The 23,853-nt window shown below is 45.1% G+C and overlaps 1 long non-coding RNA gene across 5 annotated transcripts in view; it reads left to right on the forward strand.

Moving 5' to 3' along the window:
- The window catches only part of LOC102117941 (uncharacterized), a 48,013-nt gene that overhangs the window by 12,977 nt on the left and 11,183 nt on the right, over positions 1–23,853 (forward strand). For 2 of the 5 annotated variants that reach the window (XR_010583353.2, XR_010583351.2), the window contains exons 2-3: positions 19,359–19,511; positions 21,044–21,170. This is a non-coding gene — a long non-coding RNA (uncharacterized lncRNA). Of the gene's footprint in view, positions 1–7,305; positions 7,566–19,358; positions 19,512–21,043; positions 21,171–23,853 lie in introns of those variants that run through there. The other 3 variants (XR_010583352.2, XR_012428424.1, XR_012428423.1) reach the window with 3 other exon arrangements.

Below are 23,853 nucleotides of genomic sequence, written 5' to 3' on the forward strand. Positions count from 1 at the left end.
TCTAGCATTCTCTCATAACTCTAAACAGAAATTCGGTACTCATTGAACAAATCCCCAGTCTCCCTTTCCCCCCAGCTCCCAATAATGTCTATCCTACTTTCTCTATGAATTTGACTATTCTAGGCACCTCATAAAACTGGCAGCATACAATATTTGTCCTTGTGCTGGGCATGGTGGTTCATGACTGTAATCCCAGCACTATGGGAGGCTGAGGTGGGTAGATCATGAGGTCAGGAGTTCAAGACCAGCCTGACCAACATGGTGAAACCCCATCTTTACTAAAAATACAAAAATTAGCCGGATATGGTGGTGTGCACGTGTAATCTCAGCTACTCGGGAGGTTGAGGCAGGAGACTTGCTTGAACCTGGGAGGCGGAGGGTACAGTGAGCCAAGATCACACCACTGCACTCCAGCCTGGATGACAGAGTGAGACTCTGTCTCAAAACAAAACAAAAAATTTGTCCTTGTGTGTCTGGCTTATTTCACTTAGCATAATGTTTTCCAGGTTCATTCGTGTTGTATCATGTATGAGGAATTCATTGCTTTTTCTGTCTGAATGATACTTCATTGTATGGATAAACCACACTTTGTTTATCTACTTTGAACACTTGAGTTCTTTTTTTGTAAAGATTTAAAAAATATATTTAAAAAAAAATAGTTTGAGGGTAACTGAACTCAATCATTGGCTGGAAGAGTTGTTTCTACAATAGTACAATAGTATTTTGGCTACTGTGAATTAAGATGGCTGTGAAATTGGTGTACATGTGTCTGTGTGAGACCCTGCTTCTTTTGAAAGTATGCCTAGAAGTGGAATTGCTGGTGTAAAGAGTAATTGATGTTTCCCTTTTCTAGTAATAGCCATAGTGTTATGTTTGTTTGTTTGTTTGAGACGGAGTTTCGTTCTTGCTGCCCAGGTTGGAGTGCAATGGCGTGATCTTGGCTCACTGCAACCTCCGCCTCTCAGGTTCAAGCAATTCTCCTGCCTCATCTTCCCAAGTAGCTGGGATTACAGGCGCCCGCCATCACACTTGGCTGATTTTTGTGTTTGTGTGTTTTTAGTAGAAACGGGGTTTCGCCATGTCAACCAGGCTGGTCTCAAACTCCTGACCTCAGGTGATCCGCCTGTCTCGGCCTCCCAAAGTGCTGGGATTACAGGTGTGAGCTACCGCGCCTGGCCTAGCCATAGCGTTTTACACAGTGGCTGGAAGGTTTCACATTCTCCTCAGCACCACACGATAGGGGTTCCCATTTCTCCACATCCTCATCCATACTTGTTATATTCTTTTTTCTTAAGAGATGGGGTCCCACTATATCCTCCTGCCTCAGCCTCCTGTAGTGTTAGGACTACAGGCATGAGCCACCGTGCCTGGCCACACCCTTAAAACAAAAACAAAAACCAAAACCTAATAGCCACTTTAATGAGTGTGAAGTGGGATTTCATTGTGGGTTTTATTTGCATTCCCTTGATGATCAGTGATAATGAGCATCTTTTCATGTGCCTACTGGTCATTGACCTATTGTCTTTGAACAAATTTGTTTTCATTTCCTTTGCTCATTTTGAATTGGGTCATTTGATATATATATATTAGACAGAGTTTCATTCTTGTTGCTTGGCTAGAGTTCAGTGGTGTGATCTTGGCTCATTGCAACCTTTCCCTCCCAGGTTCAAGCAATTCTCCTGCCTCAGCCTCCCAGGTAGCTGGGATTACAGGTGGCTACCACCACACCCAGCTAATTTTTGTATTTTTAGTAGACACGGGGTTTCTCCATGATGGTCAGGCTGGTCTCGAACTCCTGACCTTAGGTGATCCTCCTGCCTCAGCCTCCCAAAGTGTTGGGATTACAGGTGTGAGCCACCATGCCCAGCCTGATTTTGTTTTGTTGTGGAACTGTAGGAGTTCATATATTCTGGGTACTAATCTCTTACGAGATATGTGATAGGAACATATGTTCTCTCATTCTGTAGGTTGTGTTTTTATTCTGTTGAGAGCATCCTTTGGTGCACAGAAGTTTGCAATTTTGATATAGTCCAGTTTATGTATTTCGGTTGCTGGTGCTTCAGGCAACCAAAGCACATATCTGAGAAATCCAGTATCATGAAATTTCCCCCAATATTTTTTTCTAAGTCTTTTTTTTTTTTTTTTTTTTTTTGAGACAGAGTCTCGCTCTGCCACCCAAGTTGGAGTGCAGTGGCGCGATCTCGGCTCACTGCAAGCTCCGCCTCCCAGGTTCATGCCATTCTTCTGTCTCAGCCTCCCAAGTAGCTGGGACTACAGGCACCCACCACCACACCTGGCTAAATTTTTTTGTATTTTTAGTAAAGACGGGGTTTCACTGTGTTAGCCAGGATGGTATTGATCTCCTGACCTTGTGATCCGCCCGCCTCGGCCTCCCAAAGTGCCGGGATTACAGGCATGAGCCACCATGCCTGACAATTGTTTTCTAAGTCTTTTATACTTTTAGCTTTTAAGTTTAGGTCTGGATTAAATTTAATATTTGTAAAAGATGTAAAGTGATGGTCCACCTTTATTCTTTTGCAGGTAGACACCCAGTTTTTCCAACATGAGTGTTTGAAAGATTGTCCTTTTTCTATCAAATTACCTTGGCACTGGTGTCAAAAATCATTTGATCATATATGTGAGCACTTATTTCTTATTTCTAGACTTTCTATTCTGTTCCATTAGCCTGTGTGTACTTATGCCAGTACCATATGCCTTTTTTTTTTTTTTTCTCATTGTAACCTTGAATTCCTAGGCACAAGCATTCTTCCTGCCTCAGACTTCCAAGTAGCTAGGACTACAGGCATGCACCATTGTGTCTAGCTAATTAGAAGAAAAAATTATGTGGAGATGGGGACTTGCTATATTGCCCAGGCTGGTCTTGAATTCCTTGCCTTGAGCAATCCTGTCACTCTGGCCTCCCAGAGTGTTGGGATTACGGGCGTGAATCACTGCACCTGGCCTCATGGTCTCTTGATTACTGTAGTTTTCTAGGAATTTTTGTAATCAGGAAGTATGAGTCCTCCAACTTTGTTCTTTTTCAAGGTTGTTTGGATATTACATGTCCCTAGACATTTCAAATGAATTTTAGAATGGGTCTTTGTATTTCTATATAAAAGGCTGTTTGGATTTTGAGAGGGACTGCCTTGACTCTGCAGATTGATTTGGTTAGTATTCTCATCTTGACAATAGTAAGTCTTGGAATTCATAAACATGTGATGTCTTTCCATTTATTTATGTCCTTTCAAATTTGTTTCAGCAACATTTTGTTGTTTTCAGTGTACAGGTTATTGGCCTCTGAAATTTATTTTAAGTATTTTACTGCTTTTGATACCTTTTAAATTTTTATTGTTAGCTCTTTTTCAGATTGTTCATTGTTAATTCATAGAAATGCAACTGATGTTTGTGTGTTGATTTTGAATTCTGTGACGTTGCTGAATTTATTTTTGTGTTCTAGTATTTTATTTTTGCCCTGTGGGGTCTTGAGGGTTTTCTCTATATAGGATCATATAATATGTAAATACAAATAATTTTATACTTCCTTTCCAAATTGGATGTCTTTGGCTTGTTTTTCTTAATTTATTTCCCTTGCAACTCCCAATACTATATTGAATAGAAGTGGTAAAAGTGGGAATTCTTGTCTTTTTCATGATATTAGGGGTAAAACTTTCAGTTTTTCACCATTGACCAGGTTACCTGTAGGGTTTTCATATATGCCTTTATCCTCTTAGGGAAGTTTCCTTACATTCCTGGTTTATTGAGTGTATTTTATTTAAAATCAAGAAAGTATTCAATTTTGTCAAATTATCTTTTTGCACCAATTGAGATGATAAATGCTTTTTTTCTTGGTTTCATAAATGGTGCATTACTACATTGCTACATGTTGAAACATCTTTGCCTTGCAGGAACACAGCTTCCATTTACAATCCTTTTCATAATCCTGCTGAATTCAGTTTGCTGGTATGTTGTTAATGATTTATGCTTCAATATTCATAACGGATATTGGTCTGTAGCTTCTTACAATGTCTTTGGCAGTGCTTTCCCTTTTTTTCTTTCTTTTTTTTTTTTTTTTTTTTGAGACAGTATTGCTCTGTCGCCCAAGCTGGAGTGCTATGGCGTGATCTTGGCTCACAGCAACCTCCAGCCTCCCAAGTTCAAGCAGCTCTCCTGCCGCAGCCTCCTGAGTAGCTGGGACTACAGGAGCGTGCCACTACACCCTGCTAATTTCTGTAGTTTTAGTACAGATGGGGTTTCACTGTGTTGGTCAGGCTGGTCTCGGACTCCCGACCCTGTGATCCACCTGCCTCAGCCTCCCAAAGTGCTGGGATTACAGGCATGAGCCACCACGCCTGGCCCATCTTTGGCACTTTCATATCAAAGTGAGGCTGGCCACATGAATGAAATGAATAGAAAATGTTCCCTCTTTTTCAATTTTATCTTTTCCAAACACTAAGTTTTTGGATTCTCTGTTGTTTTTCTGTTCTCTATTTCATTTATCTCTGCTCTAATCTTTATTACTTATCTCTGTACTACCCTTTAAAAAAAAAGGAGATGAAGTCTTGCCGTGTTGCCCAGGCTAACGTGCAGTGGCTATTCACAGATGCAGTCATGGCGCACTACAGCCTGGAACTCTTGGGCTCAAGTGATCTTCCTGCTTCAGCCTTCTGGGTAGCTGGGTCTATAGGCATATACCACCGTACCCAGCTTTTCCACTATCTTTAAAAAAAAAAAAGCTTACTCTTCTTTTTCTAGTCCTGTAAGTTATACAGTTAGATTATTTATTGGAGATCTTTATTCATTTTCAGTGAAGGCATTCTCACTATAAAATTTTCTCTTGGCACTGCCATTGCTGCATCTCAAAATTTCGGTGTGTTTGTTTTCATTGGTCTCCAGGTATTTTCTATTTTCTCTTGTGATTTCTTATTTGACCCATTGGTTGTTGAAGAGTGAATTGTTTACGTTCTGCATATTTGTGAATTTGCCTTCGAATATTGACTTCTAGTTTTATTTTAGTGTGTTAGGAAAAAGATACCTTTTATGATTTCAGGTTTTTAAATCGTATGAAGATTTGTGTCTTAATTATGGTCTGTGCTGGAGCATGTTCTGTGTGCACTTCAGCAGAATGTGTATTCTGCTGTTATTATGTAGAGTAGTTGTTTCATTGTGTTGTTCAAGTTCTTTATTTTCTTATGGATCTTATGTCTGGTTCTATTCGTTTTTGAAATTGGAGTAGGAAGTCTCAAACTCTTATTGTAGAACTGACATTTCCTTTTCTTTCTTTTTTTTTAGACAGAGTCTTGCTCTGTCACCAGGCTGGAGTGTAGTGGCGTGATCTTGGCTCACTGCAACCTCTGCCTCCTGGGTTCAAGTGATTCTCATGCCTCAGCCTCCCGAGTAGCTGGGATTACAGGCATGCACCACCACACCCAGCTAATTTTTGTATTTTTAGTAGAGACAGGGTTTCACCATGTTGGCCAGGCTGGTCTGGAACTCCCGACCTCAGGTGATCCGCCTGCCTCGACCTCCCAAAGTGCTGGGATTACAGGCATGAGCCACTGTACCTGGCCTTCCTTTTCAATTTTTAAAATGTTTGCTTCATCTGTTTTGGGACTCTGTTACTTAGTGCAATTATATTTATAACATATATATTCTGTATGATTTGAGCCTTTTATAAAGTGTTCTTCTTTGTGTCTTTTTAACAGTTTTTGACTTAGTCTATTTTGTATGACACTTGTATAGCCACCCCTGCTCTCTTTAGCTTACTGTTTGCATGGAATATCCTTTTCTTTCATTCTCTTTCAACTGACTTGGGTATTGAGATCTACAATGAATGTGCTGTAGACAGGATACAATTTGATCATATTTTAAAAATTCATTCTCCCTACCTCTGTCTTTTTGTTTGGCAAGTTTATTCCATTTCCATTTAATGTAATTACTGATAACGAAGGCATTATGTCTGCCATTGTACTATTTGTGTTCTGTATGACTGATAGCTTTGTTTCTCATAAAAATATGAGGAATTCCTTATGTTTTCAAAATCAATGTCTAGTTTCTTGGCTTTTGATTGGAAACTTTAATTTATTAACACTTAAAGTCTTAATGGAGGGAGCATATCCACACTCTGCAGAGGGGACAGGAGGGCAAGTTGAATGAGCCACCTTGCCGGGCTAATTTTTGTATTTTTAGTAGAGACGGGGTTTCACCATATTGGCCAGGCTGGTCTCGGACTCCGGACCTCAGGTGATCCATCTGCATCGGCCTCCCAAAGTGCTGGGATTACAGGCGTGAGCCACCGCACTCAGCTTCTGGGGACCCGTTTCGACCGTCTGGCACCCATGGTTGGGAATATGTTTAACCTCCTGAATTGGGGTTTTCCTGCTGAACTGCGTCTGAAAAACTGCTTCTCTGAGCTAGCTCGTGGTTTTGCTTTTCCTCTCTATTGATTCCTTTATAGAACATTGCTGCCATATAAGTCCAGCTTTTCCATGAATTTAACAGTTTTATCCTGTTGTCGATGTGTTTTTATTTTCTTGAAAATAAGCAGATTGGGCCGGACGCGGTGGCTCACGCCTGTAATCCCAGCACTTTGGGAGGTCGAGGCACGCAGATCACGGGGTCAGGAGATTGAGACCATCCTGGCTAAAAAGGTGAAACCCCGTCTTTACTACAAATACAAAAGATTAGGCGGACGCCTATAGTCCCAGCTACTCGGGAGGCTGAGGCTGGAGAATGGCGTGAACCCAGGGGGCGGAGCTTGCAGTGAGCCACTGCACTCCAGCCTGGGTGACAGAGCAAGACTCTGTCTCAAAAAAAAACAAAAAAAAAAAAAAAAAAAAGAAAAGAAAAAGCAGATTGAGATCAGGTGGGAGAAGGGCTTGGCCATGTCGCCAGCAGCCTCATGCCAAATTCCTGATCCCTGGAGGACATCAGACACCCCTCCTCCTGCTCTGAGGCCAGGAGGTGGCGCCACTGGACAGTGAGTCTGGGATTCCTAGCACACACTTATGATTGCCCGTCCAGCAGAAAGAATCAGGAAGGGCCACTGAGTACAATCAATCAGGAAATTCTGCTTAAGAGCAAATTTCTCCCTAGGAGGGTTCGGGTCACTGCACTGGGAGGAAGCCCGTCTGCCAAGGGCTGTGTCTGGAACCTTTTCATCCGGCTCCACTCAGGGCCATTGAGTACAATCAATCAGGAAATTCTGCTTAAGAGCAAATTTCTCCCCAGGAGGGGTCGGGTCACTGCACTGGGAGGAAGCCGCCTGCCAAGGGCTGTGTTCATCCGCCTGCACTCAGCAGAGAGATCGCCTCTTCTGTTATTCAGTCTCCAGGGGGCAGGACCTGCAGCCCTATCCAATCATGGCCATGGGGTAGGGTCCTGAGAACTGTGGATCAGGCGCTGCCGGGAGGTGGGTGCGCGACGTCTTCGCCCCTCTAAACGCGGCTCCTACTCTGTAGCTAACAGACACCCACAGACGTGTCTGTAGCATCCTCTGTAACACTGGGACCCGTACTGGCAGCAGGAGCCGTAGGGAGGACCCTGGGACACCTGGAAGCCAGGAAATGGTGAGTGTGCGGCGCTGAGGGTCCCGAGACTAGGATGAGACTGGTTGGAACCGGCAGGAATAGGCTGTGGCGGGACCTGGGCCTCTTCGTGGGTGACTCCGGGATCTGGGACCCATGTCCCCCTGGCGCACCTCGGCCCTGGTTCCTCTCAGGCCGCAGGATGGGGCTGCGACGGCAGCCGGGACCCCGGGCCGTCCCATCCGGTCTGGTCCCTGCACAATGGTCTGCGGCCCCGGCCCCAGCGCCCTCTCTGGTCAGCTCCGTGCCCGCTACCCCGCGTCTCCCCAGATTGTACGGGGGCCACGGGAGGGTCATGGGGGGAATCCTGCCCCGAGTATGGGTTCGTGTGAGAGGAGCGGTAGGCTGTGGGGTCCCCAGTTCCCCCTTTCTCACCTGGGGCTTTGAATTTTATCTGAGTTTCCCAAATATACGCAAAGCAGGGTCTCAAATCCGCGCCTGTGGTCCCTAGGCTGCCTTCTAAGGCTGGCAGCAAATTTGGGATTTCCTGATCCCTCTCCGCATTTCATAACACGGATTTCCTTTATTCAGTTCACAACAATATCCCTTCTTCGTCCTCCAGGCTATGTTTCAAACACAGGCAGTATTTTAATTGTCATGTTTTAGAGGGCAGATACAGCTCTTTTAAAAATATTTGCTTCGGGCACGGTGGATCACGCCTGTAATCCCAGCACTTTGGGTGGCCGAGGCGGGCGGACCGTAAGGTCAGGAGATTGAGACTATCCCGGCTAACATGGTGAAACCCCATCTCTACTAAAAATACAAAAATTTAGCCTGGCGTGGCGGCCTGTAGTCCCAGTTACTGGGGAGGCTGAGGCAGGAGAATGCAAGCTCCGCCTCCCGGGTTCACGCCAGTGAGCCGAGATCAAGCCACTGCACTCCAGCCTGGGCAACAGAGCGAGATTCCCGTCTCAAAAAAAAAAAAAAAAAAAAAAAAAAATTTGCTTTGTGTTTGTGAACATTTGAGAGAAAAACCTCCTGACACTCCACCGTGAACAATCTTTGTGTCTCTTTTTATCTGCCCTAGACACAGACACCTTCCCAGAATGTCTTGGGTTGAGATTCCTCTTTGGAAACTTTACAGTGGTGTGACCTCAGCCCACCCTCTGCCTTTTCCTGATCCTGGATTTCAGGACTACCTGGGGCTGGCCCAAGATGCCCACAGCTGCCAAGTCTCTTGGGGAAGTCTAGTGGATATCATCCCCTAGGTCACTCCTCCCAAAGAGCCTGCGGTGTGGGGGTGAGGCCTCCCCAGGGAGCAGCTGGATGCCCTGGGGTGGGAGCAGTCTCCTATATCATTATTGCAGAAAACTAATCCCTTGGGACACGCCTTTTCTTCCCCTGCCATTCCTTGGGGACACATGGCTAGTCAGCCAATCAAATTCTGGTATGGAGATCAAACAAATTACTTCTGTCCTATAATCCTAGCACTTTGGGAGGCCGAGGTGGGCGGATCACCTGAGGTCAGGAGTTCGAGACAAGCCTGGCCAACATGGTGAAACCCCGACTCTACTAAAAATTCAAAAATTAGCTGGGCGTGGTGGTATATACCCTTGTAATCTCAGCTACTCGTGAGGCTGAGGCAGGAGAATTGCTAGAACCCGGGAGGTGGAGGTTGCAGTGAGCCGAGATCGCGCCACTGCACTCCAGCCTGGGTGACAGGGTAAGAGTCCGTCTCAAAAAAAAAAAAAAGGATTTCTGTCCTCTGGATTCTCTGTCTAGTGAAAGGAGAAAACCACCCTCATTGAGGTGTTGCAAGAACCTGAAAAGCACAGTTTAGTGTCTTCTGGGAGGGTGGCCACTGAGCACTTCAGGGAGCAGCGTGGAGGTGGGGGGATGTCCCAGGTGATAGGATGATGTGACCTGACACTTGAGTCAGACACTTGAGTGTTCCAGGTCAGCACTGCCCCTCCCTGGGTTTAGCACCTTGAAAAAATTGGTTTACTCATTTCAGCTTCAGTTTGTTTGTTTGTTTTGTTTTTTTGAGACGGAGTTTTGCTGTTGTTGCCCAGGCTGGAGTGCAATGGTGCGATCTCGGCTCACCGCAACCTCTGCCTCCTGGGTTCAAGCGATTCGCCTGCCTCAGTCTCCCAGGTAGCTGGGATGACAGATGCCTGCCACCACACCTGGCTAATTTTGTATGTTTAGTAGAGATGGGTTTCACCATGTTGGTCAGGCTGGTCTCGAACTCCCGACCTCAGTGATCTGCCCTCCTTGGCCTCCCAAAGTGCTGGGATTACAGGCGTGCGCCACCGCGCCTGGCCATCAGCTTCAATTTTTTAATAACTGTAAAATGCACTGTATCATTAGAGATTGATGGAGAAGATAAAGTATTTCAAAACATGCCAGAAGAAGGTAGGTTTCAGGGAAAAAAAAGTCTTATATTCCCTTATAAAAATTCTTATTTTTCTTCCCAGAGCCTGTGTAGTAAGTTTCTCAGCTCCTTTTTCTATTGGGTGATTTCAAATGGAATTCTAGGCCTTAGCACGAAAATACTACCAGGGAAAAGAAATAGGGAAAAAACCTCTCTTCCATTTTGGTTACAGAAAAAATGAGTTGCCTTCAGAAGAAAGTGTGGTGGATTATACTGGTGAATTACAAAGATGTTCCATAACCTCAGTTCTTCTCCTTTGTGGGTTGAAGAATTTGTGACTGTGGATAAGTGTGTTTCCTGTTACGTGAACTTGGCAGATGAATGCTAAATCCTGTGGGACAGCATTTAGCAACACCTAAAGTACTCAATTATGATTTTTTGTGTACTAAATGATTATTATGGAAACAGTAATTCTGTGTCGAAAGAACACACTCAGAACTCCAAAGGGTTTTTCTGTTCTTTCAATAACAACCATCAACACAGAAGACTTTTGTGACCACAAGTGTGAGTTTTCTCCCTACCAAAAGGCAAGCAGTGTATCCTGCGGTGGACAGCAACTGGGTCTCTTCCAATTCAGTTTTTTTTTTTTTTTTGAGACGGAGTCTCGCTCTGTCTCCCAGGCGGGAGTGCAGTGGCACGATCTCGGCTCACTGCAAGCTCCGCCTCCCGGGTTCACGCCATTCTCCTGCCTCAACCTCCCGAGCAGCTGGGACTACAGGCACATGCCGCCACGCCCGGCTAATTTTTTGTATTTTTAGTAGAGACGGGGTTTCACCATGTTAGCCAGGATGGTCTCGAACTCCTGACCTCGTGGTCCGCCCACCTCGGCCTCCCAAAGTGCTGGGATTACAGACGTGAGCCACCACGCCTGGCCCCAATTCAGTTTTGACATTATCTACCCTTGAGATAGTTTCAGAGCCCACAGATTGATGGCTCAGTCCCCACATCCCTCCCTCCCTGCCCGCCACTCCCTACCGTTCAGGTATCAGTGGTAAGTCTGGGCCAATTATAACCCACAGATTTCAAGTTGGAGTTCCTGTGCTGTCGTTGAGTTTAACTTGCTATTGTGGCTCGCAGAACTCATGGAAACACTCATCTTCACAGTCATCTTTCATTTCATTTATTTATTTATTTATTTCTCGTAGAGTTGGGAGTTCACTATGTTGCCCAGTGATCTTCCCATCTTGGTCTCCCAAAGTGCTGGGATTACAGGTGTGAGCCACCATACCTAACTCTCAGGTTTCTTTCTTTTTTCTTTTTTTGAGACAGAGTCTTGCACTCTGTGGCCCATGCTGGAGTGCAGTGGTGCAATCTCAGCTTGCTGCAACCTCCACTGCCCAGGTTCGAGCTATTCTCCTGCCTCGGCCTCCCGAGTAGCGGGGATTATAGGTGCACACCACCACGCCTGGCTAATTTTTGTATTTTTAGTAGAGACGGGGTTTCACCATGTTGGCCAGGCTGGTCACGAGCTCCTGACCTCAAGTGATCCACCCGCCTTGGCCCCCCAAAATGCTGGGATTACAGGTGTGAGCCACTGTGCCCAGCCAAGGATAGTTTAAAGGATACAAATAAACATCCAGGTGAAGAGACACATAGGGTGAGGTCTAGAAGGGTCTTGAGCACAGGAGCTTCTGTCTCTGGGGTTGGGATGTGCCACCCTCACAGCTGATGGATAAGTTCTTGTTTACCTTCCTATAAGCCTGCACGTGTTGAGCTGTCCAGGAGCTTTCCGAATCCTGTCCTCTGGGGCCTTATTTTGAGACCTCCTTGGATAGGCATGATTCATAACTATGTAGAAATTGGCTGGACAAAAAAGGTAGAATCTAATGCTGATAGACCGAATGGAGAAATCCACCAAGCCCTGTCTGTTCAGATTTTTTTTGGCTTCTCTATGTAGCATTCCTTCCTCCAGGGTATGGGACAGGACCCCTTCTGAAATGAGTGTCTGATGACCACAATCAGAAAAGCTGGGAAGATTAGACTCCTTCCTTGGGCAGGTGAAGGACAGCAGGAGAAGGTCAGTGAGAGAGAGTCTGTCTGCTGAGCCCTGCCTCTGAAGCCTAAAGTGCCACAGCAGTATAACAGGGCTGTGAGAATTATAAGCCAGGAAAAATGGATGAAAACCAATATATATGTATCATAATATAGTAATGAAATGACATTTGTTGCCAGAGGAGGATGCTTTTCCTGCTGAGCTATAAAATATGGCTTAGTTTCCCTCCCTCCTATAAACATTGAATTTGAGTGATTCTGCTGGATTCATCACATATGGGTATTTTCCTTTAAATATCCATGGAAAGCTTATAAAGAGAAGTAGGTAGCCTTGACCGGGGAGCAGAGACCTGGGGCCGGTGGCTCTGTTAAGGCCAATCTGGACCCTGCAAAGGGAGGTAATTGCAAGTCATGTCATTGAGTTGGTTCTTCTAGGGAGCCTCCCCTGGAGGTGTCCCAGCTTGATCCCTTTATACTGAGAGAAGCTACAGAGCCCTGGAAAGCTGGGGATCCACAGGCAGAGGGGTTGGGGTGATGCCCTGTCTGAAGTTGTATTTGTTATTGTTGTGGGGGTGTTGTTAGACATTCTTGAGTAAAATCTAGATTTAACTAAGAAGTGACTTCATTCTAAAGGAGTACTGCAAAAGGGGGATAGCTCCAAGCATCAGATCTGCAAGCGTCTGTAAGGTTAGGGAGAAGAGGGTTTGTGTTTCAAAGGGAGGAGCAAACAAGATTACAAAGAAGGTGGGACGGGAGGGCAGGATGGAAGATGAAAAATCAGATCCTACATCAGAGGCTTTTACCCTGAAATCAGTCTGGTTTTTTTGTTTGTTTTTTTAAGACGGAGTCTCGCTCTGTTGCCCAGGCTGGAGTGCAGTGGCATGATCTCCACTCACTGCAACCTCCGCCTCCCGGCTTCAAGTGATTCTCATGCCTCAGCCTCCCGAGTAGCTGGGATTACAGGCACGTGTACCACATGCCTGGCTAATTTTTATATTTTTAGTAGAGACGGGGTTTCACCATTTTGGCCAGGCTGGTCTTGAACTCCTGACCTCAAGTGATCTGCTTGCATTGGCCTCCTAAAGTGCTGAGATTACAGGCATGAGCCACCGTGCCCGGCCCGTTCTGAGTTATTAATGAAGGCAGAACAGTTCAGCAGGTCATTTATGAGGCAAAGAATGAGAATTTGGAGAGTCTTTATTTGGCCTTTTTATAGGTTAAAAAGAGAGGAGGGGAGAGGGGACATATTCGAAGTAATAGGAAGGTTGCTTCTCTGCATTTGGCAGCTTAACACAAAGACTTAGGTGGTGGGGGGTTGAGGTGATTTCTTCAATTGGAGCTATTCACCAGGACTGTAGAACTTAGATAAAATTCAACATTATTAGCAGTTTGGTTCGCATTCATTGAGTTGGTGGAATCAGAGCATACATTGCATAAATTGAGAAAGTCTGTCAGGGCTAACCTAGGGAAAGACTCCTTTCATCCTGCCTGATAGAGAAAGGGTTTATGAATATGATAGTTATTAGGGTCTCTGATAAAAAAATGTCTTCTTTGTTCCTAGTTCCTGGCATAGAGGTCTTAAAATTGTTGGATTTTCCTGAGTGATAGAAGCGTGTCTTGTTATTCCAAACAAGCTCCTTTCAGACCACACCTTAACTGATGCTGATGAGGTACTCAGAGTGGGGCCACGAGATAACTTGAGGGTGGACACTGGTGACCAGAAAGAATACCACATGACGAGAACGTTGGGACTTTAAATGTCATCTTTGGACCTCAGGAAAAAGAGTTTGGAGATTGAGTTATATAAAAATTTTTTGGCCGGGCACGGTGGCTCACACCTATAATCCCAGCACTTTGGGAGGCCGAGGCGGGCGGATCACCTGAGGTTGGAAGTTCGAGACCAGGTTGACCAACATGGAGAAACCCCGTCTCTACTAAAAATACAAACTTAGCTGGGTGTGGTAGCGCATGCCTGTAATCCCAGCTACTTGGGAGGCTGAGGCAGGAGAATCGCTTGAACCCGTGAGGTGGAGGTTGCAGTGAGCCGAGATTGCACCATTGCACTTTAGCCTGGGCAGCAAGAGCAAAACTCTCTAAAAAAAATTTTTTTTTCTGACAACATTGGGACAGCTTCCAGGCTGGTGAACACGCTGATATGTTGGGTGAGTGGTGACCCAGCAGGGGAAGCATTACCCATCTCTCCCCTTTTCTTGCTGTATACCTCTCCTCCATCTGGCTGTTCTTGTGGTTTTTTTTGTTTTTTTTTTTGTTTTTTTTTTTCCCCTGAGACAGGGTCTTGCTCTGTCACCCAGGCTGGAGTGCAGTGGTGCAGTCATAGCTCACTGCAGCCCCAAACTCCTGGGCTCATGTAGCTGCAAATTTTATTTTATTTTATTTTTTCGTAGCAATAGGGGCTCTCTATGTTGCCCAGGCTGGTCTCGAACCCCTGGCCTCGAGTGATCCTCCTGCCTTCATCTCCCAACATGTTGGGATTACAGGTTTAAGTTACTATACTTGGCTGCCATCTTATATAGCAAATTGAAAACCTTAACTAAGTTGTTTTGCTGAGTTCTACAAGTAGTTCTAGAAAATTATGGATCCTGGCCGGGCACAGTGGCTCACTCCTGTAATCCCAGCACTTTGGGAGGCCAAGGCGGGTGGATCACTTGAGGTCGGGAGTTCGAGACCAGCCTGGCCAATATGGTGAAACCCCATCTCTACTGAAAGTACAAAAATTAGCCAGGCATGGTGGTGCATGCCTGTAACCCCAGCTACTGGGGAGGCTGAGGCAGGAGAATCACTTGAACCTAGGAGGTGGAGGTTGCAGTGAGCCGAGATCACACCACTGCACTCCAGCCTGGGCAACATAGTGAGACTACATCTCAAAAAAAAAAAAAAAAAAATTACTGAGGATGAAGTTGTTGGATTTATACACAGTTGGCTGCAAGGTTGGTTCCCGGGGCTTGCAGATGGCATTTGTAGTTGGAGCTGGGTTGTGGGACAAGCTCTTAACTTGGGGATCTTTACTCACACTGGGTGGTATCAGAGTTGAATTATTGGACACCCAGTTGTTGGAGAATTGGTTGGTGTTTAGTAAAAGGCACATATTTGTTGTCTGAAGTGGCCTTGGGGAAAAAGACAGCCCAGGTCAGAATTTTCAACTGATTCTGAGTGGGTGTTTGTGATTCTTTATAGGTTTACCAAGTATTTTTCCGGAAGCACTGTTTACCTCCTTTGAGTTTTCAGTTACTTACTATCACCATTAATATTGTGCGGAAAAGGGTTTGTGTGTATGTGGCGGGGGATGTGCCTCCGTCTGTCTCACATGCTGTCTGAGGCTGTGGATCACCCGATTTGCTCACGTGCTCCACTGCTTATAGGACTTGAGTTCTCTCGAGTTTGATTGTTTTTCATTTATTTCATTGCAGAGAGTCAGTGATGATCATATTTTTTAAAAATCTTATAATATCACTCTTGTTTTTGTCCCTAAGTGGTAATGCTTCATGCTTTTTTTCTTTTTTTTTTTGAGACGGAGTCTTGCTCTGTTGCCCAGGCTGGAGTGCGGTGGTGCAATGTCGGCTCACTGAAAGCTCTGCCTCCCAGGTTCACGCCATTCTCCTGCCTCAGCCTCCTGAGTAGCTGGGACTACAGGTGCCCGCCACCATGCCCGGCTAATTTTTTGTATTTTTTAGTAGAGACGTGGTTTGACCGTGTTAGCCAGGATGGTCTCGATCTCCTGACCTCAGGTGATCTGCCTGTCTCGGCCTCCCAAAGTGCTGGGATTACAGGCGTGAGCCACTGCACCTGGCCCATACTTTGTTTTTTTTTTTTTTGTAGAAAAAGTCAGTGATGATCATGTTTATTTTTCCCATTGGTCTGACATCTTGGCATAATGAAATATCCCATAAAACGTACAACATAAACATCTACAGCCAAATCCACTAAATCCCCACCAGGGCAGGGCTACAATTTTTTTTTTTTTTTTTGAGACGGTCTCACTCTGTTGCCTAGACTGGAGTGCAGTGGCGCAATCTTGTCTCACCACAATCTCTGCCTCCCATGCTCAAGTGATTCTCCTGCCTCAGCCTCCCGAGTAGCTGGGATTATAGGCATGTGCCACCATGCCCATCTAATTTTTGTTTTTTGTTTTTTTTTTGTAAACACGGGGTTTCACCATGTTGGCCAGGCTGGTCTTGAACTCCCTGATCCACCTGCCTCGGCCTCCCAAAGTGCTGGGATTACAGGTGTGAGCCACCATGTCTAGCCCAGGGCTACATTTTATAGCTAGTCTCCAGCAAGACACTGAAAGATCAAACTAGAACACATATAACACTTGAGAAAGACAAAAGTAAAACATTTTCAGAAGGCAAATGGTTTTATGACTTCACCGTAGGAAGAATTTTCTTATGTAAGAAAATTAAGTAGGTCTAAAGGAGGGGACTGTTATAACAGATAATTATAGTTCTAGATCAATTCAAATTTACTAGGAAATGCTAATAATGTGTGTGGAACAACAGTCTGGCCACTCATGCATGTGTGTTAATATCTTGTAAGTATTTATCTTCTTGGGATTTTATATCTTTTGACTGATTAGTATTAGTGTTGAGCATTTGTTCTATGTAGTGTTTCATCTTCTGGGAAATAATTTTTAGTCATTTTTTCGTGTTTGATTCATTTGTATATTTATTGCTTTATTTTAGCATACTCTGCACACTAATCCTTTTTATTTTATGTAAATTTTTTTTTTGAGATGGAGTTTTGCTCTTGTTGCCCAGGCTGGAGTCCAATGGCGTGATCTCAGCTCATGGCAACTGCCGCCTCCTGGGTTCAAGCGATTCTGCCTCAGCCTCCTGAGTACCCGGGATTACAGGCGCCCGCCACCATGCCCAGCTAATTTTTGTACTTTTTAGTAGAGACAGGGTTTTAGCATGTTGGTTAGGCTGGTCTCAAACTCCTTGACCTCAGGTGATCCACCCGCCTTGGCCTCCCAAAGTGCTGGGATTACAGGCGTGAGTCACAGTGCCCAGCAGGTTTATCTTTTTACTCCATTATACAGGGACTCTTATTAATTTTTTGAGATGGATCTCTCTCTGTCACCAGGCTGGAGTGCAGTGGTGTGATCTCAGCTCATGCAACCTCCGCCTCATGGGTTCAAGTGATTCTTCTGCCTCAGCCTCCTGAGTAGCTGGGACTACAGGCGCACACCACCATGCCCAGCTAATTTTTGTAGTTTTAGTAGAGACAGGGTTTCACCATGTTGGCCAGGAAGGTCTCGATCTCTTGACCTTGTGATCCGCCTACCTTGGCCTCCCAAAGTGCTGGGATTATAGGTGTGAGCTGCTGTGCTCTGCCAACTCTTCTTAATTTTAATTATGTTGAATTTGTCAGTTCTCTTCTTCGTACTTACTTTCTTACATAAGAAAATTCTTCCTTTGCCCCTGTGGCTTTGCAGGGTTTAGCCCCATAGCTGCTATCATGGGCTAGCATTGAGTGCCTGTGGCTTTTCCAGGTGCAGGGTCCCAACTGTTGGTAGATCTACCATTCTGGGGTCTGGAAGATGGTCCTCTTCTCAAAGTTCCACTAGGTACTACCCCAGCAGGGACTCTGGGGGCTCCAACCCCACGCTTCTCCCCCATACTGCCCTGGTACAGGTTCTCCATGAGGACTCTGCCCCTGCAGCAGGCTTCTGCCTGGACATCCAGGCTTTTCCATACATCCTCTGAAATCTAGGTGGAGGCACCCAAGCCTCAACCTTTGCATTCTGCACACCTGCAGGCTTACCACCACATGGAAGCCGCCAAGGCTTATGGCTTGCACCCTCTGATACAGTGGCCCAAGCTGTATCTGGGGGCCTTTGAGCCAAGGCTGGATCTGGAGCAGCTGGGATTTAGGGTAGTGGTGTCATGAAGCCGTGCAGGGCAGTGGGGCCCTGGGTCTGGCTCACAAACCATTCCTCCCTGCTAGGCTTCTGGGCCTGTTATGGGAGGGGCTTCCAGGAAGGTCTCTGAAATACCTTAAAGGCTTTTTCCCCAGTGTCTTAGCTGTTAACACTTGGCTCCTTCTTGCATATGCAAATTTATACAGCCTGCCTGATTCCTTCCCTGAAAATGTGGTTTCTTTTCTACCACATGGCCAGGCTGCAAATTTTCTAAACTTTTTACTCTGCTTCCCCTTTAAATAGAAGTTCCAGTTTTGTGGCATTTCTTTGAGCATAGGCTGTTAGAAGCAGCCAGGTCATATCTTGAATGCTTTGCTGCTTTGAAATTTCTTCCACTAGATACCCTAAGTTATCATTCTTAAGTTCATAAGTTCCACAGATCCTGACTGGGCACAGTGGCTCACACCTGTAACCTAACACTTTGGGAGGCTGAGGTGGGCCGATCACCTGAGGTCAGAAGTTTGCGACTAGCCTGGCCAACATGGTTAAAACCCTGTCTCTACTAAAAGTTCAAAACTTAGCTAGGCGTGGTGGCACATGGCTGTAATCCCAGCTACCCAGGAGGCTGAGGCAGAAGTGCTGGAACCCAGGAGGCGGAGGCTGCAGTGAGCCGAGATTGTGCCACTGCACTCCAGCCTGGGTGACAGAGTCACCACTCAGTCGCAAAAAAAAAAAAAAAAAGTTCCACAGATCCCCAGGGCAGAGGCACAGTGCAGCCAAGCTCTTTGCTAAGGAAAAACAAAAATGACCTCTGCTTCAATTCCCCATAAATACTAATAAGTATTGTCCTTTCCATCTGAGACTTCCTCAGCGTGAACTTTATTGTCTATATCACTATCAGTATTTTGGTCACAACCATTCAGCAAGCCTCTAGAATGTCCCAAACTCCCTTATCTTCCTGTTGTCTTCTGAGCCCTCCACACTCTTCCAACCTCTGCCTGTTAAGAAGTTCCAAAGCCAGTTCCACATTTTCAGATATCTTGAAAGCAATGCCCCACTTCTCAGTACAAATTTTCTTGTATTACTCCATTCTTGCAGTGTGATAAAGAAACACCTGAGACCGGATGATAATTTATAAAGAAAAGAGGTTGAATTGGCCTATGATTCTGCAGACTGTGTAGGAAGCATGGTACAGGAAGGATGGCATCTGCTCAGCTTCTGGGGAGGCCTCAGGAAACTGACAATCATGGTGGAAGGCAAAGGGGGAGCAGCACTTCACATGGCCAGAGAAGGAACAAGAGAGAGCAGGGCAAGGTGCCACAGACTTTTAAATGACCCGTTCTCACAAGATCTTACTATCACAAGAACAGTCCCACAGAGTTTGTGCTAAACCATTCATGAAGTACCACCATCCAATCACCTCCCACCAGGCCCCACCTCCAATATTGGGAATTAGAATTTGACATGAGATTTGGGTGGAGATTCAAATCCAAACCATGTCCTTTTGCTTTTTTCTGTTTTCTGTTTGCAGGGTAGATTTTTCTCCATCCCTTTACTTCGAGCCTAAGGGTGTCACTGTGTGTGAGATGGGTCTCTTGAAGACAGCATACCATTGGATCTTGCTTCTTTATCCAAGTTGCCACTGTGCCTTTTAATTGGGGCATTTAGGCTGCTTACAGTCAAGGTTAGTATTTATTTATATGTGTAGACTCGATCCTGTCATGTTGTTAGCTGGTTATTATGCAAACTTGTTTGTGTGGTGGTTTTATAGTGTCACTGGTCCGTGAACTTAAGTGTGCTTTTGTGGTAGCTGGTAGTGGTCTTTTCTTTCCATATTTAGCACTCCCTTCAGGACTTCTTGTACAGATGTTCTCTTTTATTGTAATCACACAGGATGGGCTCTGTCCCCCAAATAATGTGTAGTGATGAAACACGTGAAATGTTATCTGCCAGGGTCACTCATTACAGACTCTGTGCCCAGAGTATTTTTTCATGGCTCTGTTTTCTGTTAGTTGTAATAGAATACCTGAAATCTGGCTGGGCATGGTGGCTCATGCCTGTAATCCCAACACTTTGGGAGGCTGAGGCAGGTGGATCATTTGAGGCCAGGAGTTTGTGAACAGCCCAGCCAACATGGTAGAACCCCATCTCTACTGAAATACAAAAACAAAGCCGGCATGGTGGTGCATGCCTGTAATCCCAGCTCACTGGGAGGCTGAGGCATGAGAATTACTTGAACTGGGAGGTTGAGGCTGCAGTGAGCCAAGATTGCCCCACTGCATTCCAGCCTGTGCAACACAGCAAGACTGTTTCAAAACAAACAAAAAACACCCCTGAATTTGGGTTAATATGTAAAAAAAAATACCTATTTTGTACAATTCTCAAAGTTTGGAAATCCAAGGGCAAATGGGGTACATCTGGTAAAAGCTTCTTGCTCTTTACTATCTGAGGCAGTGGAGATCACTAGGCAAGGGGGCTGATTGTGCTAACTCTGGTCTGTTTCTCTTCTTACAAGGCCACAAGTCTTATTTGTAGGATAACCCATTAATTCATTACCTCTTCAGTTCATCAGTGGATTAATCCATTCATGAGGCACAGTCCTCATGACCTCTTAAAGGCCCTGCTTTCAGTACTGACACATTGGGGATCAAATTTTGTTATGAGCTTTGGAAGGGGAAATTATTCACACCTAGCAAGGGCTGATTAGGTACACTGCCTCAGCTGAAAATATCAAAATGAGGGAAAATGGGAATTAGGCAAATACCATATTGTTTGCATAAGTAGTTAAGGAACACACAACCCCATGTGTTAGTTATGTTGGTGCAGGTCTTCCTAAATCTAGCCCCTAGATACCATCAAAAGTTCAGCTTTCTAAATAAATATGTATGAATATGCAGTTATGTTTGGGACTCTCTTATGAGAGGTTGTACTGACCCACTATACAGAGACACACTAGAGGTGATCCAGGGAGCATATCTGTCTCTGAAATCATCAGTGAGAGGCATGTCCCTGTTGGCTGTTACTTTACTGAATATATTCAGTTCTAGTATCAGAATTGCTGTGATGGAGAAAGTGAGTGTAGACAGAAGAGGCTGACCAAGTCATTGAATAAATGTTTGGAGTCTGTAGCATTGTGTGAACTTCCTCTAAAGTGAGTGTAGATTCCTAGCGCTGTCAGTCTGAACCTTCCTCCTCTGCACATGTGGGATGTTTCAGGACTCAGTGACCTTTGAGGATGTGGCTGTGAACTTCACCCAGGAGGAGTGGGCTTTGCTGGGACCTTCCCAGAAGAATCTCTACAGAGATGTGATGCGGGAAACCTTCAGGAACCTGATGTCTGTAGGTAAGGATGACATCATTTCTTCACTTAGTCAATTACAGAACAAGTGTTTCCTGGTCATCTCCACTGCTCAATGATTTGGAACATGGTAGGCAATACAGTAGACCCTTGAACAAGGTGGGGGCTACAGACTCTGATCGTCCACACAGTCAATCAGATGCCTGTGAATTTAGAGTCCCTAAAAAGTTAACTACTAATAGAATACTGTAGACCAGAGCTTTATTGATAACAAAGTCTAATAACACATATTTTATGTTTGGTATATATCTATATACATATACATGGCCAGGTGTGGGGGCTCACACCTGTAATGCCAGTACTTTGGGAGGCTGAGGCAGGAGGATTGCTTGAGTTCAAGATTTTGAGACCAGCTATAGCAATGAAGTAATAATCCTGTCTGTATAAAAAATTAAAAAATTAGCCAGGCATGGTGGCACACCTGTGTTCCTAGCTATTCAGAAGGCTGAGGCAGAAGGTTTGCTTGAATCAGGAAGGTTGTGCTTGTGGTAAACCATGATTGCACCACTACACTTTAGCCTGGGCAACAGAGTGAGTCCCTGTATGAAAAAAATAAAAATAAAAATAAATGTGTGTGGCTGGGCGCAGTGGCTCACGCCTGTAATCCCAGCACTTTGGAAGGCCGAGGCAGGTGAATCACTTGAGGTCAGGAGTTCGAGACGAGCCTGGCCAACATCATGAACCCCCCATCTCTATTAAAAATACAAAAATTAGCTGGGTGTGGTGGTAGGCACCTGTAATTCCAGCTACTTGGGAGGCTGAGACATGAGAATCACTTGAACCTGGGAGGGGGAGGTTGCAGTTAGCCAAGATCACACCACTGCACTCCAGCCTAGGTGACAGACTGAGACTTTTTTTTTTTTGAGACAGTGTGTGTGTATATATATGTTTAAGACAGTGTCTCTCAGACATAGACTTGCTAGGTCTACAGGCGAGTGCCACCATCCGCAGCTACTTTTTGTACAATTTTTTTGTAAGGTGGAGGGTCTGGAACTCTTGGCCTCAAGCTTTCCCCCTCCCTAGCATCCCAAAGTGCAAGGATTACAGGCATGAGCTACCATGCCAAGCCTGTTTGGTATATTATATGTACTGTATTCTTACAATAAAGTAAGTTTTTCTTTGGAAAAGGTTATCAAAAAAATTAGAAGATATATTGACTTTAGTAAGTAAAAGTGGATTATCAAGATGTTCTTCCTTGTCTTCACATTGAGTAACCTGAGCAAAAGGAGGGCTTGGTCTTGCTCTTAGGGATGGCAAGAGCTGATGAAAACGTGCATGAGTGGACTGTGCAGTTCAAACCCATGTTGGCCAAGGTTCAACTGAACTTTGGTGAATAAATCAGCCATGGCCACAGTGTCCCATGAACATAGAATCTAATAATTTTTCTGTAATTTTGTAATAACTTATGACTTTTATGGGTCTAAATTTTATTCCTAAAATGTAAAGACCAGATCACTGAAGATCTGTACAAGAATTCCAGAAGAAATATAAGGTAAACTGCACTTACAACCTAGAGCTATGTCCCTTAAGATATTGTTAGAATGGACCAGGTGTGGTGGCTCACGCCTGTAATCCCAGCACTTTGGGAGGCTGAGGCAGGTGGATCACGAGGTCAGGTGATCGAGACCATCCTGGTTAACATGGTGAAACCCTGTCTCTACTAAAAATACAAAAAATTAGCTAGGCGTGGTGGCGGATGCCTGTAGTCCCAGCTGCTCAGGAGGCTGAGGCAGGAGAATGGCTTGAACCCAGAGGCATAGGTTGCAGTGAGCCAAGATCGCGCCACTCTACTCCAGCCTGAGTAACAGAGCGAGACTCTGTCTCAAAAAAGAAAAAAAAAGATATTGTTAGAATGACAAAATAATTTTAAAAGCAAGCAAAGAAAATGAAGCAGTCTTCAAATTCATTCATTTTTAGAAAAATTTTTCCAGGCTGGGCATGGTGGCTCACGCCTGTCATCCCAGCACTTTGGGAGGTCAAGGGAGGCAGACTGCTTGAGCCCAGGAGTTCAAGACCAGCCTGGGCAACATGGTGAAACCCCATCTGTACAAAAACATAAAAGTTAGCCAGGCATGGTGGCATGCGCCTGAGGTCCCAGCTATTAGTGAGGATGGCTTGAACTCAGGAGGTCAAGGGGGTGATGAATCGTGAACATTCCACTGCACTTCAGCCTGGGTGACAGAGTGAGACCCTGTCTCCAAAAAAAAATTTTTTTCCAAAAAAAAAATACTTCCACAAGACATAAATATCCAGTGTTTTGGCCGGGCGCGGTGGCTCAAGCCTGTAATCCCAGCACTTTGGGAGGCCGAGACGGGCGGATCACGAGGTCGGGAGATCGAGACCATCCTGGTTAACACGGTGAAACTCCGTCTCTACTAAAAAATACAAAAAACTAGCCGGGCGAGGTGGCGGGCGCCTGTAGTCCCAGCTACTCGGGAGGCTGAGGCAGGAGAATGGCGTGAACCCGGGAGGCGGAGCTTGCAGTGAGCTGAGATCCGGCCACTGCACTCCAGCCTGGGTGACAGAGCGAGACTCCGTCTCAAAAAAAAAAAAAAAAAAAAAAAAATCCAGTGTTTTCAAAATAGTTGCCTTGGAACCAGTGTTAACATTGATGTTCACAGTCAATTTCTTTTGATAATAAGTGTAATGCAGCCCTCTTGCAGAGTAT

This window comes from Macaca fascicularis, chromosome 19 (genome assembly GCF_037993035.2).
Source record: "Macaca fascicularis isolate 582-1 chromosome 19, T2T-MFA8v1.1".
Classification (NCBI taxonomy): Eukaryota; Metazoa; Chordata; class Mammalia; order Primates; family Cercopithecidae; genus Macaca; species Macaca fascicularis.